This window comes from Heptranchias perlo, chromosome 20 (genome assembly GCF_035084215.1).
Source record: "Heptranchias perlo isolate sHepPer1 chromosome 20, sHepPer1.hap1, whole genome shotgun sequence".
NCBI lineage: Eukaryota > Metazoa > Chordata > Chondrichthyes > Hexanchiformes > Hexanchidae > Heptranchias > Heptranchias perlo.
In genome coordinates, this window is record NC_090344.1 from 26,335,374 (window position 1) to 26,354,775 (window position 19,402).

Sequence of the window (19,402 nt, forward strand, 5' to 3'; positions counted from 1 at the left end):
AGTCAGTCGGGGAGCGAGGCCTGCAGCCAGCAAACAAAAAGCCTGGCCTGAGAATAAGGCCGAGACCCAATCAGACGGATAAACAGACAGACAGATAGACAGACAGACATCTGACTCAACGTCAAAACGCAGCGTGATCGAATCACGTTGCGGTGATATCATTTTCACCGCAGCTCAGGGTCCTGCCCACAGGTTTTATAGCGGGGCAGTGTTTTATGGATGGGCTGTTGATTGTTAGTAAAATAATATTGATCGGAATTTAATTTGTTACATTAAAGTGCTCTTTGTTTGTTAATTTTGATCTACATCCTCGACAGTATATACAGAAACAAGTAACAATGTTTCAGGGATGTGGTTTCTTCAATATTCGTTGTAAAACCCTGTCAGCTGGTGTAAAAATAAACACAAACTACCCAACACGCGGGTAAGCCCATAAAGCTAACATGTCTACATGGCCGGTTAGCTCAGTTGGTTAGAGCGTGGTGCTAATAACGCCAAGGTCGCGGGTTCGATCCCCGTACGGGCCATAAGGTTCCTATTGCAATATTTTGGTAACTTTTAAAAGTTTGGCAGACTTGAGAAACAAGCGAATCCACACAAAATGTCATGAGGTCAATTTTTTGGAGTAACATCCATTAATATGTTTTCTGATCTATCTTTTTGAGGTCCAAAGTGGACGGCCTCAAACTTGCATACGTTGAAATCCATTTGCCGCAGTTTTGCCCATTCACTTAATCGAGTAATATCTCTCTGTGATCTCATTCTTCCATCTGCACTGCTTATAATTCTGTCTATCTTTGTGTCATCTCTCTCTATGTTGGCGGAATCCATAATGAGGTGTTTTAATCTTGAAATTGGAGACAGACCAATCAGGCAAGAAATCAGGAATTACTTTAGCAAACAAAATACGGCCGAAAGCTGGAACTCTCTCGGCCAAAAGGATGTGGATTGTGGCTCAATTCAAATTTTCAAGACTGATATTGGTCGATCATTTCTCGGTTTGGGTTCCAAGGGATTTGTGTCCAAGGCGGGGAAGGAGAGTTGAGTTGCAGATCACGTCATGATCGAATTGAATGGCACAGCAGGAAGAGGGGCTGAATGGCCCTCTCCTGTTCCGATGTTCCTTTTCAGCTCAGCGTGGTGCTGAATGACGTGCAAAAGGCATCAGACTGACTCCAGAATGAAAATCAGGTGCACAGAAGGAGAAACCCTGAGATTGCAGAACGAACTGAACCCCTGCAGCAAAGCCAACAGCTGTCTCTCTACAATAATAGAATGGGAAAAATTTTAGCAACCAGCCCGGCTAGCTCAGTCGGTAGAGCATGAGACTCTTAATTTCAGGGTCGTGGGTTCGAGCCCCACGTTGGGCGATTTGTGTTCTATTTTTCACAATGGGTAATAAAATTTTCAAATTGCAACCTCTTTTCTCGAGTTCATGAAATCCAGTTAAAAAACAGACACAACACTGAGCTGTGTGAAATGAAACCTTGAGCGTTGCCAAATATCCAGTCCCTCCCGATTCTACCTTCTCATTCCCTCCAGATGGGACACGGCAGATTATCGGTTCAATCGGCTTCATTTATTGCTGTTATAAAAAATGTTGAAGGTTAGAAATTGTAACATTTAGAAGATGAGATCTCTGGATCCATTCGCCTCTCTGATACATCCTGAGCCCCCCTTCCCCTCTTTGATTCTCGCTGAGCTCCTTAACTTCTCTGATACACTCTGTCTCTGACCTCAGAGAGTCCATGATCATCTTTGAACCTTGTCAGCGTTCTTTACCTTCTCTCATACCCACTGAGTGCCCCTTACACAGATCTGCCCTGAGCCCCCTTACACTCTCTCAGACTCGGCAGTCCTTCCCCTCTCTCAGTTCTTAATGTACTCTCCGATGCCCTCTGACAGTCCCTTCCCTTCTCTGAGCCCCCTGACACTTTCTGATGACATCTGACTATCCCTTCCCCGCTATGAGATCCCCTTGCACTCTCTGATACCCTCTGACAGTCCCTTCCCCTCTCTGAGATCCCCTTGCCCCGATGGATCGCCACTAAGAAGCCATTAGGCTCCCTGATACATTCTCAGAAACCATTACCCTCCCTGATATCCAAGTGCGATGTAATTTTACAGGTGGATCGACCGGTCTGTGTTAAGGATGAGATCCAGAATTTGTTCGGTCGCTGCTCCTTCGGACTCTCGGAATCTGAGAGCTCTATCGGCGATCGGTACCGATCTGCTACTATAAACTGGGTGTGGGTGTATGAGCGCGCTGTTGCTTTATAAACCGAATGAGTTTATATATGAGAGCGATGTTTATATGTGAACTGTGGGTGTAAAAATATGAGTGCGATGTTTATATATGAACTGTGGGTGAGTATATATGAATGCGATGTTTATATGTGAACTGTGAGTGAGTATAAATGAGCCACAGCAATGTGGTTGATTCTTAATTGCCCTCTGAAAAGGCCTAGCAAGCCACTCAGTTGTAAAATCTCGCTAATAAAAGTCATAATAAGAATAAAACCGGACGGACCACCCGGCATCGGACCACTAGGCACCGGACACGACAAAGGCAAACCAAGCCCAGTCGACCCTGCAAAGTCCTCCTCACTAACATCTGGGGACTTGTGCCAAAATTGGGAGAGCTGTCCCACTGACTAGTCAAGCAACAGCATGACATCGCCATACTTGCAGAATCATACCTTTCAGCCAACGTCCAAGATTCTTCCATCACCATCCCTGTGCATGTCCTGTCCCACCGGCAGGACAGACCGACCAGAGGTGGCGGTGCAGTGATATACAGTCAGGAGGGAGTGGCCCTGGGAGTCCTCAACATTGACTCTGGACCCCATGAAATCTCATGGCATCAGGTCAAACAAGTGCAAGAAAAGCTCCTGCAGATTACCACCAACCGCCCTCCCTCAGCTGATGTATCAATCCTCCTCCATGTTGAACACCACTTGGGGGAAGCACTGAGGGTAGCAAGGGCACAGGATGTACTCCAGATGGAGGACTTCAATGTCCATCACCAAGAGTGGCTCGGTCGTATCACTGCTGACTGAGCTGGCCGAGGCCCGAAGGACATAGCTGCCAGACTGGAACTGCGGCAGATGGTGAGAGAACCAACACGATGGAAAAAGTTACTTGACCTCGTCGTCACCAATCTACCTGTCGCAAATGCATCTGTCCATGACAGTATTGGTAGGAGTGACCACCGCACCGTCCTCGTGGAGACGAAGTCCCGTCTTCGCAATGAAGATACCATCCAACGTGTTGTGTGGCACTATCAGCGTGCTAAATGGGATAGATTCAGAACAGGTCTAGCAGCTCAAAACTGGGCATCCATGAGGTGTTGCGGGCCATCAACAGCAGCAGAATCGTATTCCAGCATAATCTGTAATATCTTGGCCCGGCATATTCCTCACTCTACCATTAATAAACAAGCCAGGGGATCAACCCTGGTTCAATGTGGAGTGCATAAGAGCATGCCAGGAACCGCACCAGGCGTACCTAAAAATTAGGTTCCAACCTAGTGAAGCTACAATTCAGGACTACAAGCATGTTAAACAGCGGAAGCAACATGCCATAGACAGAGCTAAGCGAATCCACAACCAACGGATCACATTAAAGCTCTGCAGTCCTGCCACATCCAGTCGTGAATGGTGGTGGACAATTAAACAACTAACGGGAGGAGGAGGCTGTGTAAACATCCCCATCCTCAATGATGGCAGAATCCAGCACGTAAGTGCAAAAGACAAGGCTGAAGCGTTTGCAACCATCTTCAGGAAGAAGTGCCAAGTGGATGATCCATCTCAGCTTCCTCCCGATATCTCCACCATCACAGAAGCCAGTCTTCAGCCAATTCGAATCACTCCACGTGATATCAAGAAACGGCTGAGTGCACTGGATACAGCAAAGGCTGTGGGCCCCGACAACATCCCGGCTGTAGTGTTGAAGACTTGTGCACCAGAACGAGCTGCGCCTCTAGCCAAACTGTTCCAGTACAGCTACAACACTGGCATCTACCCGACAACGACGAAAATTGCCCAGGTATGTGCTGTCCACAAAAAGCAGGACAAATCCAATCCGGCCAATTACCGCCCCATCAGTCCACTATCAATCATCAGCAAAGTGATGGAAGGTGTCGTCGACAGTGCTATCAAGCGGCACTTACTCACCAATAACCTGCTCACCGATGCTCTGTTTGGGGTCCGCCAGCATCACTCGGCTGCAGACCTCATTCCAGCCTTGGTCCAAACATGGACAAAAGAGCTGAATTCCAGAGGTGAGGTGAGAGTGACTGCCCTTCATTTCAAGGCAGCATTTGACCGAGTGTGGAACCAAGGAGCTCCAGTAAAATTGAAGTCAATGGGAATCAGGGGGTAAACTCTCCAGTGGCTGGTGTCATACTTAGCAAAAAGGAAGATTGTAGTGGTTGTTGGAGGCCAAACATCTCAGCCCCAGGACATTGCTGCAGGAGTTCCTCAGGGCAGTGTCCTCGGCCCAACCATCTTCAGCTGCTTCATCAATGACCTCCCCTCCATCATAAGGTCAGAAATGGGGATGTTCGCTGATGATTGCAAAGTGTTCAGTTCCATTCGTAACCCCTCAAATAACGAAGCAGTCCGAGCCGGCATGCAGCAAGACCTGGACAACACCCAGGCTTGGGCTCATCAGTGGCAAGTAACATTGGCGCCAGACAAGGGCCAGGCAATGACCATCTCCTACAAGCGACAGTCTAACCACCTGCCCTTGACATTCAACGGCATTACCATCGCCGAATCCCCCACCATCAACATCCTGGGGCTCACCATTGACCAGAAACTTAACTGGACCATCCATATAAATACTGTGGCTGCAAGAGCAGGTCAGAGGCTAGATATTCTGCGGCGAGTGACTCACCTCCTGACCCCCCAAAGCCTTTCTACCATCTGCAAGTCACAAGTCAGGAGTGTGATGGAATACTCTCCACTCGCCTGGATGAGTGCAGCTCAACAACACATAAGAAGCTCGACACCACCCTAAACATTCACTCCCTTCACCACCGGCGCACAGTGGCTGCAGTGTTTACCATCCACAGGATGCAGTGCAGCAACTCGCCAAGGCTTCTTCGACAGCACCTCCCAAACCCGCGACCTCTACCACCTAGAAGGACAAGGGCAGCAGACACATGGGAACAAGACCACCTGCACGTTCCCCGCCAAGTCACAAACCATACCGACTTGGAAATATATGGCCGTTCCTTCATCGTCACTGGTTCAAAATCCTGGAACTCCCTTCCTAACAGCACTGTGGGAGAAGCTTCTCCGCACGGACTGCAGCAGTTCTGGAAGGCCAATTAGGGATGGGTAATAAATGCTGGCCTCGCCAGCGACGCCCACATCGCATGCACGAATAAAAAAAATGCGATTTTAATATATAAGCTGTGGGTGACTATCAATGAATGCGCTATTTATATCTGAGCTGTGGGTGAGTGTATATGAATGCAACGTTTATGTATGAACTGTGGGTGTTTATATATGCGTGCGATGTTTATATATGAAATGTGGGTATGTATATATGAGTGCGATGTTGATATATGGATTGTGGATTTGTATATGTGGGTGCGATGTTTATATATGAACTGTCGTTGTATATATAGGTGTGCGATGTTTAAATATGAACTGTGGGTGAGTGTATTTGAGTGAGATGTTTATATACGAACAGTGGATGTGTATATATGAGTGCAGTATTGACATATGAACTGTGGGTGTGCATATATGAGTGCGATGTTTATATATGAACTGTGGGTGTGTATATATGAGTGCGATGTTTATATATGAACTGTGGGTGTGTCTATATGAGTGCGATGTTTATATATGAACTTTGGGTGTGTATCTATGAGTGCGATGTTTATATATGAACTGTTGGTGTGTATATATGAGTGCGATGTTTATATATGAACTGTGGGTGTGTCTATATGAGTGCGATGTTTATATATGAACTTTGGGTGTGTATCTATGAGTGCGATGTTTATATGTGAACTGTGGGTGTGTCTATATGAGTGCGATGTTTATATATGAACTGTGGGTGTGTATATATGAGTGCGATATTTATATATGAACTGTGGGTGTGTATATATGAGTGCGATGTTTATATATGAACTGTGGGTGTGTCTATATGAGTGCGATGTTTATATATGAACTGTGGGTGTGTATCTATGAGTGCGATGTTTATATATGAACTGTGGGTGTGTATATATGAGTGCGATGTTTATATATGAACTGTGGGTGTGTTTTTATGAGTGCGATGTTTATATATGAACTGTGGGTGTGTATATATGAGTGCGATGTTTATATATGAACTGTGGGTGTGTATATCTGAGTGCGATGTTTATATATGAACTGTGGGTGTGTCTATATGAGTGCGATGTTTATATATGAACTGTGGGTGTGTATATATGAGTGCGATGTTTATATATGAACTGTGGGTGTGTCTATATGAGTGCGATGTTTATATATGAACTGTGGGTGTGTATCTATGAGTGCGATGTTTATATATGAACTGTGGGTGTGTATATATGAGTGCGATGTTTATATATGAACTGTGGGTGTGTATATATGAGTGCGATGTTTATATATGAACTGTGGGTGTGTCTATATGAGTGCGATGTTTATATATGAACTGTGGGTGTGTATCTATGAGTGCGATGTTTATATATGAACTGTGGGTGTGTATATATGAGTGCGATGTTTATATATGAACTGTGGGTGTGTTTTTATGAGTGCGATGTTTATATATGAACTGTGGGTGTGTATATATGAGTGCGATGTTTATATATGAACTGTGGGTGTGTATATCTGAGTGCGATGTTTATATATGAACTTTGGGTGTGTCTATATGAGTGCGATGTTTATATATGAACTGTGGGTGTGTATATATGAGTGTGATGTTTATATATGAACTGTGGGTGTGTATATATGAGTGCGATGTTTATATATGAACTGTGGGTGTGTATATCTGAGTGCGATGTTTATATATGAACTGTGGGTGTGTCTATATGAGTGCGATGTTTATATATGAACTGTGGGTGTGTATATATGAGTGCGATGTTTATATATGAACTGTGGGTGTGCATATATGAGTGCGATGTTTATATATTAACTGTGGGTGTGTTTTTATGAGTGTGATGTTTATATATGAACTGTGGGTGTGTTTTTATGAGTGTGATGTTTATATATGAACTGTGGGTGTATATATATGAGTGTGATGTTTATATATGAACTGTTGTTGTGTGTATGTGAGTGCGGTGTTTATATCTTGAACAGTGGATGTGTATATATGAGTGCGGTGTTTATCTATGGACTGTGGTTGGGTATATATGAGTGTGATGTTTATATATGAAGTGCTGTAATGAACAGTAAGGCGTCGCTGGGGTGATATTTTCTTGCAAGACAATGGCGAAAAGTTGCATTTGCTTTGGTGTCCCAATAGCTCAGTCGGGATTGCATTAGACCGAAAATTTAAAGGTCTTTGGTGTCATCCAGTGTTTGGCTGTTTTTGGTTATTTAGTTTCTTCTTCTTTGGGTCGATTCTCGCATTTATTTGCAGTGAAATTTTATCCCCGCCACTGAAGGATTGGGGATGGAACAGAGAGACATCAACGATGGGAAATATTTATATCGTCTGCATTTGGTTTTTATTTCTCTGTTACATTCTGCCTTTTCCTCTTGGTTTTTCCTCTCTCGGTGCCGGGTGACCATTTGATTTGATGCATTTGTTCTAAACTGATCCTTTTTCCACATCTCGGGGCGGTCAGACCCGCTCTGTCTTTCTGTTGTTGCTGATGATCATTAATGGGAACAGGCCGCGAGTTAAACGTTTCTCTGCAAACCGGAGAAAGAAAAAGAAAAAGAAAGACTTGTTTCTCCGGCCCAGGGGTAAAGTTGCAATGGATGTTATTCAATAAAATTGTCCCGTGAATTTGTCTGTGGATCTGATTGTAAAGCTTGGATTTTAAAATTACGAATACCCAAAACAAAGCCCCTTATCAACCCATACAGGAAGCAAACCCGCGATCACGACATTGTGGCATGTTTTACTCGAGCAAGCTGGACAACCAGTCTCCTAAAATGCAGTCTGAAAAGCGTTTCACATACAAAACAAATCATTATTAAACTTGTGACTGTCACTCGGTAACCACGTTAGCGTCTCTTTCAGTCTGCAACAGAATGTTATAGGCTGGTTAATGGTGTTTACAGAAATATTCCTCTTTTCGTCGAGTTTATTTGGTTTCATGTCATTAATTCTATAGATGTGAACGCCGAATCATAACCACGAGCCCACCAGGCACCTGTACGGACAGTTCACCCAATCCGGTTACTTTGATGATCTGCCCTACTCTGTTAGAAAAACAAGAGGATGAACAGCCGTTGTCTGTGAAAAGGTGTCCTCTCCCCTTGATCAAACTAATGTGTGCAATTGATGAACTGGAGTGAATTGCGCTCGAAGCAGATCTGGAAAATGCGCAATGCAGCCGCACAGGAATTCCAAATCCACTCTACGTGGAGGAAAAGGAGTGACAGAAACAGAAGGAGATGCCACGTGAACGATTCGGACCCGGACCTGCTGCATGAGACTTTAAATGTTGTCAGCCTTTAACTGCAGCTCACAGTGTCAGAACAGTCATTGTTATCATTTGCCTTTAAGGTATCTTCTTGTACTGCATCTCTTCAATATCCCCGGGTTGTTACAGCACTGCTTTCTTCAAATTAAATCCCATTGTGAAAACATACACGATTTCAAACCAAAGCGAGGTGTGTGAGATTGGAAGGAGAGTGTGAGTGGGGATCATGGGCCCGTGCGTGCGTGCATTTTGGAAATGGGAACAGAGACATCCGCTGCTTGTTGGAGTATTTCACCTCACTTTTCCATTTCACGCGCAGACCTACCCGCACTCGGTACTGTCATGGCCTGAACAAGTCTTTCGTGTTCTCACAGAAAATGCCACTTTGTGCGAGCAGTTTGTCCGGACTGGGCTGCAATGAGGTAGGACACTGGGAGTATTCAATTCATGAAATCAATACTTCAAACAGAAAACATTCTTCACTCACTCATCCTGAGACATTAGGGTCTCCATACTTGAATTATTGTTCCATTCATTGGAACTTGGGAACATGAGTAGGCCATTCAGCCCCTCGAGCGTCCAGGTTAATACATCCTTCCTGAGGTGGGTGCCCGGAACTGAATGCAATCCTCCAGATGGGGTCTCGCCAGAGCTCTGTGCAGCTGTAACATAACATCCACCCCTTGTTTTCCAGCCCTCTTGAGATAAACGGGGAGAGTGAGAGCTCAAGAGAGAAAGCGAGAGCGAGCAAATGGGAGAGAGAGAGAGGACTATGCATTGCACAAACCGTCCCTGTGTCGATTTCTCAGGAGCGCTATGAATCCCCACTGAGCTTTTGAATAACTTACTGCACCGCAGCAAAAGTTCCCAAGCAGCATATGGGTAACGTGAAATAACCTAATCGATAGCCGATTTCTGGTAGCACGTGGGACTTCTTCTAATCACTGCAAAGGTTGTGTGTCCGAATCTCACCATCGTTGAATTTTAGTTCAGGGTTCGGTGATTTCGGCGTTGGGAAGTGAAATTTTGCAGCAAAACCGCAACAGGATCATTAATGCCCGTCAAGGAAGGGAAATAACCTCCTCCACTTCATCTTATACAAGTGGCTCCAGTCCCACTCGAATTTATAATGCTTAATCCACTCTGAGCTGGATTGGCGAAACACTCTCAAGATGGAGGCACATCATCTGCTCACCGCAAAAGTCAATCTGCTGGACTTCCGGTTCTATCAGACTGCATGTTCCTTCAGTCAGGTTTCCAACTGGACAAATGCATCCGGCTGCCGTGCAAGCATTGGTGCTTGAGGGGTAGAATTCTTGCTTGCAGTAATTCTATTCCTGTGAAAGTAGCTCCTGAAGATCGCAAGATGGAAAGTATCGTGACTGAGCGGTCGAACGCGCAGGGTTAAAGCTCAGGCTAAATTCCATAATTTGTAGATGGATCAAAATCATAGTTTGCGTCTCCAATACCGCAGCCTCCCTCCTGTAAACTAATAACACTAAATATCTCATCTGATATTGCAACAAGAGGAACCACGTGGCGATACAAATAATTGATGCATTTTGGAACACCTCAATTATACGTTCAGCTCCGTTCGAAATGTTCACAAGGAAAAGGATTCGTTGATCTAGGTGAGACTCGACAAACAACCTCACCATTTCCCGACCTTGTCCGGTCATATAAGGACCGCGCACTGACTGATTGCGCTGCTCGAGCCCGGTCACTTTGATCACCTCTCCTACTCTGCTGCAAAGAATCTTAAGGTGAGAAACGTGTCCTGTCCCCGTGATGAAAATAATATCTGCACGTTCACTTTCAGCTTCTTTCACATCCTCTGCTCCATCGCACTACAATCGGGTTTTCTGTGAACAGGTCAAAATAAACACTGGCAGAAATTCTAACAGCAGTGGGATTCAAACCCACGCCTCTATAGAAATTAAATTTAACACCTTCGACCGCGAGGCCGCGCTACCATAATGTCACAGTAATGTTTAAAGAGCTGTTTAATGCTCCAATAAATGAATTGAAGCTAATTGACCGCATTGAGCCGGTGCTGGGGTTGTTCTCCTTCGAGCAGAGAACGTTAAGAGGAGATTTGATCGAAGTGTTCAAAATCATGAAGGGTTGAGATAAATAAATAAAGAGAAACTGTTCCCATTGGCGGAAGGGTCGAGAACCAGAGGACACAGATTTAAGGTGATTGGCAAAAGAACCAAAGGCGATATGAGGAAACAGTTCTTTACCCAGCGAGTAGTTATAATCTGGAATGCGCTGATTGAAAGGTGGCTTTCAAAAAGCAATTGGATAAATACTTGAAGGGAAATAAATTCAGGGCTAACGGGAAGGAGCGGGGGAATGGGACTATCTTGACTGCTTTAACAACGAGCCGGCACGAGCTCGATGGGCCGAATGGCCTGACGATACCGGATTCTTTACTCTTAGTCTGGTTCAGCAAAAACTGAAAGCGAACACACTTGAAAGTTTCAACACAATTTATTAGCTGCAGCTGGCCCGATCTATAGAATTGATTTCAACTCTTGACAGAGTCTGGTCAATCTCATAGAACAGGCAAATTACACAGTCAGAGTTCACACAATTATACATTTTCAGAGTGGGGAGGGACATGAGTAGCAAGGGGTTAAAACCAATCATAAGCTGAGTCTGGGCAAGCCATACTCACTGACATAATGACCGACCACTCACAGGTGATACCTGTTCATACGTAGGTCACAGGAAAGGGAGTCTCACTTATCTCAGGCCTGGGATGTTTTTCGACCTTGTCCGAAATAAGGATCCATTCATTAGGTAGCTGCAAAACAACACTCCCTACACCTGCTTACCCCAGAATTCAGCTTATCATATCGCTTTGCTTGATTCATAATAAAGCATGCATTTTCATACAGGAAATTAATAACAATTCAGCTTATCATATCGCTTTGCTTGATTCATAATAAAGCATACATTTTCATACAGGAAATTAATAACATAAACGAATGCTCAAGGATAAACGCATTTGAAAAGCTCATTGTTCTAATTCTAGCTAGCAAAATGGGCCACTTATATTAACCCTTGGTTTACCATACTGCCATTTTGTTATGGAGGCATCTTATTGAGCTACTGAAAGCTTACTACATATGCATTTCATTAGAGGGGCACCTCGTAGGTATTCTCATTCCCCCCTTTTATCATTTATGATAACTAATCTTTGCTCAATCAACAGTTCTGATTGGTCAAGGCTCTATACTCGGATTTGGTTGATGGCTATCTTGCAGACAATTTTTATGCTAAGAACGGTTATGGCGAAAATGAGTATTGCTGCAATTAGGATAACCAATCCATGCACTAGATACGCTCCCCATGAGGTACCGAAAAGCCAGTCTAACCAACCCTCCCTTGGGGTTTGGCGTAATTTCTTTACTTCGTCCCGTATGTGCTTAGCCAGATTAGTTATGTTTTCTGAGTTATCTGGTATGTAGGTGCAGCACTCTGATCCAATCAGCGCACACGTTCCCCCTTTTTCGGCCAACAGATAGTCTAGAGCCATGCGATTTTGCAAGGCCACTGTACGCATGGCTATCATTTCCGCGTTAATGTCCTGCAGTACGTCTGCTGTTTCATTAGCTACCTGTTCTAAGACGGAAGCGATAAGCCGAATTTCCTTGATTGTCCTGCCCACCCCATACCCAGGGAACAAAATAGTGAAGTATCGTTCTGTCTCTGTGATTTCCCTTTTGAGTCGGTAATGGCGATGATCTGCTAGGGAGGGCAAGTGATGGATGTATGGTACCACATATCCCAAAAAGCAGGACCCAGTCCATTTCTGAGGCAACCATGGGTATGCCTTATGGCCGCATATGAAATACGTACCATTGTAGGCTGTCAGATTTGAGGGCAATTCCGTGAATGGGGGCACCCCGTCTGGTCCCAGAGGTTGTTCCCCCCCCCCCCCCCCCCCCGGAGTCTGTGCTGCAATACTGACCCATTTCCGCAGCCGGTCCATTGGATGGTACTGGGGCTGGCGTACATTGTCACATTGATGTATTGAGTACATCTGCTCCATCCCATTACCTGTCCACCCGTGGTGTTTTTAGACAGGCATATTACCCCCTGAGGCCTTGACGTGTTGGTGAGCATCAGGAATGGGGGCTTATAGGTACGATTGTAATTGGTTTGGTACCATCCCTTAAATTTGATCCCACACTTGGTGTGGTTGGTGTATTTTCTCCATTGCTCCCCCACTGGAACTGGCACTGTTAAATCGTATGCTCGTACATAGCCATTGTCTCTAATGCCGTTCCCGTCAGTTTCATTCCGATTTATCACCCATTCTGCCATTTCTGGGGAAGTTAGGGGAATCGGCCTTAGAGGGATACCTCCCTTGGAATGGGGAGGGATATGGGAGCACACCCAGCAGGAGGACATGTTTAAGCTTTGGGCATAGAGATGAGACATACAGAGAAAAGTATTTAAATACAGTCCCCTAGACACCCGAGTCACAGAGCGCCTGATCCCTCCTTTAGAGCATGGATCTGGGGCTGGGAATTCACTTTCGTTTCGGTGGCAAACAAAATCAAATTTGCATTTAGTCCGGTAACATGGTAAGTGACTGTTCCTTTGTTGTGCTCCCAATATCAGCGTGCGGTAGGGCTGCCGCAAGAGCCCGGTAGAGGCGTCCACCTGGGTGACGTTCCATCTTCCGAATCCATCTGGGTCGTTGCATCGAAGTACGTCTCCTGAGCATAGGTGGTATATGTGTTCAGGCTGGTCGCGCTGACAGGTATCCTGTTTGTTCACTCCCAGGGTGAAGCAGAGTTGAATAGAGGAGATCCGTAGTAAGGCTTTCATGGCTGGTCACGGCACCTGTATAGGAAAGATTTCTTGAAAGAAAAGAGAAGTTAGCATTTTAAATTTAAAACGTGGGACTGATAGTTTTACAGTGTTGGAGGTGAACCCAAGCACTCTTCCCCTCCACTTTCACAGCGGTAGGGGTGGTGAGTAAGACTTGATAGGGCCCCTCCCAACGAGGTTCCAGTCCTTTCCTTGTCCAATTCCTGATTAACACATACATTCCATGTTCGATTTTAGATGGACTGGCTATAGGAGGAAGTTCGATGTTGGCAGCTCGTACCCGAGAGTGAAGGCTTCTCAATGCCTTAGTTAATGACAAAACATAGTTAGTCATTTCTGTCGTCATGTGGTTTAAATGGACAGTCTTCGGAACGTTTTGATTCCACGGGGTCTTGAGGGGTCTCCCGTATATAATTTCAGCAGGACTTAACCGCATTGCCCCAGCCGGGGTAGTACGTATCTGAAATAAGGCTATAGGAAGAAGTTTGAGCCAAGTAGTACCAGTCTCAGCCTGCAGCTTGGCCAGTTTATTTTTCAAAGTCTGGTTAGCACGCTAAACCAACCCAGCGGCCTGTGGCCTGTAGGCACAATGTAGCTGTTGTTTGATGCCCATCTTGGTGCAGAATTCCTTATTCACCTGGCCTACAAAATGAGGGCCGTTATCTGAACTCAATTGATTTGGGATTCCGTATCTAGGAATGATCTCTTTCATCAGAACTTTTACAACAGTGGGGGCTTTATTATCCGTTGTCGGATAGGCCTCTATCCATTTACTAAATACATCAACAATAACTAGAACATATTTATAACCCTGACATCTTTGCAGCTCAATGTAGTCCATTTGGAGGGTCTCAAAGGGACCTTCAGGTAAAGGGGTTTTTCCCTTTTCGCAAGACACTGCCTTTCCAGGGTTGTGTTTCTGACAAATAAGGCAACGACTGCTGATGCCCTGGGCTAGGGCTTGCAACCTAAGATGCCACCAAGTGGCCAGCAGTGTATCGCTAGCAGCTTTGGCCCCACAATGAGTTGCAAAATGTACACATTCAATAACCCATACTACTAATTCATCCGACATACAAGTCTGCCCCGCAGGGGTAAGCCACAATTTAGATACACAGTCATAAGTACAACCAAGTTGTTCCCACAATTTCTTGTCACAGCCAGGAGCGTCCTCCTGTAATTTAATGACGTCTTGGATGGTTGGCATTGGTTTTTCAGAGGGAGACTTGCTCTTGTTTGAGCTTTTAGTCTGACTCATCATTCTAGGGACAACCACCCTCTGTGTCTGGGACGCTTCCTTTGCTTCCCGATCAGCATATCAATTCCCTATATCTACTGAGGTCTGTCCTGTCGTGTGGGCGGAGCATTTCATAACCGAGATCTGTCTTGGTAGCATAAGGGCTTGTAATAAATCTGAGACTAACTTCTGATGGGAAATCTGCGTACCTGCAGAAGTCAGAAATCCCCTGTTTTTCCATAACTGTCCAAAATCGTGAACTACCCCGAAAGCGTATCTCGAATCTGCATAGATGTTCACTCTCAAGTTTTTTCCTAAAATGCAGGCTCTTATTAATGCAAACAGTTCCGCTTGTTGGGCAGAATATGGAAATTCAAAAGCAGCAGATTCAATAGTTTCACGGTATTGATTCACGATTGCATATCCCGAAAGTTTCTCCCCAAAGGAACCAATAGAGGCACTCCCATCTACATACATAGTTAGGTCTGGATCCTTTATTGGGACATCAGACAGATCGTCTCTGACAGAGGTGTCTTCCTTAATTAAAGATAAACAATCGTGTCCTGGATCAGTCTGTTCAAGGGGTGGCTCTGTGAGAAAACACGCTGGGTTGATGGGAGTACAATGTTTAAAGTGCAGCTTAGGATTATTCAGCAGATATATCTCATACTTATTTTGTCGGGCCATGGTAAGATGTTGAGTCTGCAGCTGTCCTATTAATGCAGTCACCGAGTGTGAACTGTATACAGTGATGTCCTGTTGTAAAGTCAGATTAGCAGCCGACTGCAGGCTATTGTAAATGGCCGTTAAAATCTGAGTACAAAATGGATGTCCCAGTGCTACCGGGTCTAGCTTCGAAGAGTAGTACGCTACCGGTCTATGCTTGTCTCCATGTTTTTGAGTCAGAACAGCAGTCGAGCAATCAGTGAGGATAGTACAGTACAACTGAAAGGGTCTGTCGTACAGGGGTCTCCCCAATGCGGGTGCTTGTGACAAAGCTTCCTTTAATCTCTTGAATGCCTCTAAAGCTTCGGAATCTAGTTGAAATTCGCCCTCTTTGTTGGTATATGGCGTTAATAATTTAGTGTCCAAGGCAATATTAGGGATCCACTGTCTGCAATAGTTTACCATTCCCATCCACTGCCGTACCTCCTTTGCAGTGTGAGGTACAGGGAATTGACAGATCGGTTCAATCCTGCTTCTTTCTAAGCCTCGCTCAGTTGCTGAGAGCAAGACGCCAAGAAACTTAACCCTCTGTTGGGCCACCAGTACTTTCGACTGGGATACTATGTACCCTAGCGAGGATAAGTGATTTAGCAGTTGGGCAGTGTCTTCCCGGTTACTCTGCTTATCAGGGCTGGCTATCAACAGATCGTCCACATACTGGACTAGTGCAGACCCTTGTTTTAAAGTCAATGCCTGTAATTGCTCCTGTTGGCATCTAGAAAACAACGTTGGGGAGTTAACGAAGCCTTGTGGCAGTCGGGTCCACGTATATTGCTGTCCCTTGTAAGTGAAGGCAAAAAGATACTGGCTAGATGGGTCTAGCGGCAAGGCGAAAAAGGCATGTTGGAGATCAACTACTGCAAAGATTTTAGCTGCTGCCGGGACTTGAGCCAGAATATGGGCCGGATTGGGTACAAGTGCGTGTAGCGATTGTACAATAGCATTAATAGATCGTAAGTCCTGTACTAATCTGTACTGGTCTGGTTTCCCTGGCTTCGGAACTGCAAGAATGGGCGTGTTACACGGGGACTGACATTTAATCAAAATCCCTTGCTTTAATAATCCAGCGATCAGTTTGTCAATGCTTGGTATTGCCTGTTGCTTTAGTGGATATTGTCGAATAGAGGGTAATGCAACATTGTCCTGCAGGGCCACATGAATAGGCGTCATCTTAACGCATCCTACCTGTGTGGGGTCCTCTGCCCACACTTGCGGATTGACATATTCTGGTTTTTCTTTGCCCAAATGGTGGCGCAATTGTGCTCTGTTAACCCTTGGTGTCTGATAAAACAGAATAGTCCGGCCATCTGTCAGGATCTGTTTCTGCCGGTTATTTGGATCAGCTTGTTCGACTGTCTGTTTTTACCATGGGTCCTAGATTCCTCGCATGGTGCGGGTAATTCACCTCCCGGGTGATATGTGGGGCTCCTTTTAATTCAAAGTATCCTGGATCCCATCCCATTGTTTTTGCAGCACGTCGAGTGATGTAACCTGTAATAGGTGCTTCCTTCCACAACTCTGAGGGGATCTCAACATACTCTGCTCTCCCTTCTGGTCCTGTAACCATAGCTCGACGGATAACTTCCCATTCCGTTCCTACATAGCTTCGGTAAAAGTCCTCCAATTCCTTATTTCTCCAACTCATATCGTAAGCCAAGGTTACATGAAGGGGACCCTCATCCTTAAAATCTAGAGACCACCATTGTGGGGTGATAGAAACATAACACTGCCTTTTGGGGGCCCATGGTTTCACAGTCAGTCCTTCGTCCCCGCACTCAATGCTCAGGCGGAATGTACAGAGCAAGTCTCCAGCCATGAGGTTACAGTCTAGTCCACTTGTGATTATAAATTGGTGTTTTACTGACTCATTTCCAAAATATACTTCCACTGGTTCAGATATCGGGTATTGGCTCACTTGTCCCTGAAAACCAGACAGACTTTGTCTTTCCCCGGACTCAGGGAGATTGAGCTCCAATCGGACAGATGCCATAGTTGCTCCAGTGTCTACTAAGAATGTATGTGGGTTTCCTTCGATCATTAATGACAGAACCGGCTCCTGTTCTGACTGGATCCCGTTTACCACAAGGTTAGCTAGTCAATACTGGGGGAAGGGATTATTTTGGGAAAAGTCCGTATATCTTCCTCGTCCTTGATTCCCTTGCCAACCTCCTCTTTGCTGCCCTTGCATATGTTCCCATCTTTGTTGTCTACGGGAGGGGCATTCCTTGCTCCAGTGGCCCCGCTGACCACAATTGAAACAGCCATCTGACCCTGTTTGTCTCCCTCCTCCTCTTCTCGCTTCAGAATTACGTTTCGGGGGAACATAGGGTGGGCCATAATTAGGGGCGGTTGGTCCGGTAGGATGTGTAACATATTCATTCCCTTCCCTGTCCACCCATCCTGGGACACAAGACTGAGGCTCCATCTGATATCCTGTTATGAGTTTTGGCTCTTCCTTTTTCATCACATACTCAGTCTTGACCCTAACTTGGGCTTGACTTTCCTGTTGCTTATTATTCGTCCAGTAGTATTTCACCGCCCTATTCATCTGGCTGGAAGTATTCTCTGACCAGTTCATATTATTAGTCTTAATTGTTTGAGCAACCTGAATCGGTAGACAGTTCAATAGCATAGCGCAGTACTGTGGTGAGTCTTTTTTGTCACGGTATGTTACATCCCCTGACTGATTCTGGTATATTTCAGAGAATCTTTCCAAATATTCGTCTGCCCCCTCTCCCTTTTTAGGCTTGGTGTTTAAGATCTTGGTTATAACAAATGTTTTTTGTAGAATAGCACTAAGGGCAGCAAAAAGACGCTGCTGGCGGTGTTCATCATTTGCGACCTGCTCCACCAATGCGGCATGATTCGGATAAGTCAACTGGTTCAGAAATTTAGTATGTTCAGCAGGGTTAAAACTTGTTGTATTAGCGACCATAAGTCCCTTGATTCGGCATTATAGACGGAAATGGTAGTCCGAAGAAAATCCACGAATGAAGTAGGTGCTTGTTTTCTACCCGGTATCCCGGTTAGAATGGCCATTATTTCGTGGGGTCTCCATGGACAGTACACATTTATCGTTTGGGGGTTGTCAGCGTTTCCGGCGTTAGCCGCGACATAGGCGGGATTCGGCGCCTGTCTCATTGGTAACTGACGAGGGGTCGGTTCATATCTAACTAGTGTCTCAGTATTACGTTTTGAGTCTAGTGATATCAAGTCGTCTTCTGGCTCTCCAGTGTCTGCGTCTCTAAGTCCCTGACTGTCCGGTCTCGGCTGCTGTCCGGAACTAGGTGGGTTGGCTGAGGGTTTAAAACTTGGAGCCAATAAGCCCTTAGTTTGACTTCTGGTACGGGAGGAGACTGGGGAAACAATTTGAGGCGTTATGACAGCGGTTTGAACAACCGGTCTCGGAGCTGCTGAGGGATAGAGGCGACTCTATGCAGGAGGAGCACTAGGACCCTGGGGAGCTACATGGGACCTGAAGTTCCATTCATCTAATTCATCGTCTTCCCCAGTCAAAGCCATGCCAACCATTGGATGACGTAATCCACTCCTATCAAGTGTTTTAGACTCGACCGAAGTCTTTTCAGACTCCCGTTCTGCATGAGCACATTCTTTTTCTAGGACTTCTACAGACTTGACTATTCCTCCTTCAGTGAGTCCTATTCCTAACTTTAACGCGTTATCTTGCCAGTTGGCTAATAGTGAAGCTTCTCTCAATTCCTGACAGTGCTGTTTCCATAAAGCAATTAACCCTTTGGCTGGTTTACCTCCGTTATTTTTCCAAATTAATTCCTCAGCCTTTATGACGGCATCTAGGTTTTTAGTTCCCCCCAATGGCCATTCACCGTTCCCCAGTTTTTTATTCAGCCCCCCTGACAACTGTCTTAATTGTTTTACCTTGTCCGGATATTTTTCACACAAAATCTGTAAGGCAGTTCCCTGTTCCGTAGTGACATCCAGACAATTACCCATCTTATCTTGTTTTGTTG

General features: G+C 45.3%; 2 non-coding genes across 2 annotated transcripts; both read left to right on the forward strand.

Moving 5' to 3' along the window:
* Nucleotides 1-453: 453 nt before the first annotated feature.
* trnai-aau (transfer RNA isoleucine (anticodon AAU)) lies at nucleotides 454-527 on the forward strand. Its single transcript has one exon. It is a non-coding gene; the product is annotated as a tRNA-Ile (tRNA).
* A 770-nt stretch (nucleotides 528-1,297) lies between these two features.
* trnak-cuu (transfer RNA lysine (anticodon CUU)) lies at nucleotides 1,298-1,370 on the forward strand. Its single transcript has one exon. It is a non-coding gene; the product is annotated as a tRNA-Lys (tRNA).
* Nucleotides 1,371-19,402: the final 18,032 nt, after the last annotated feature.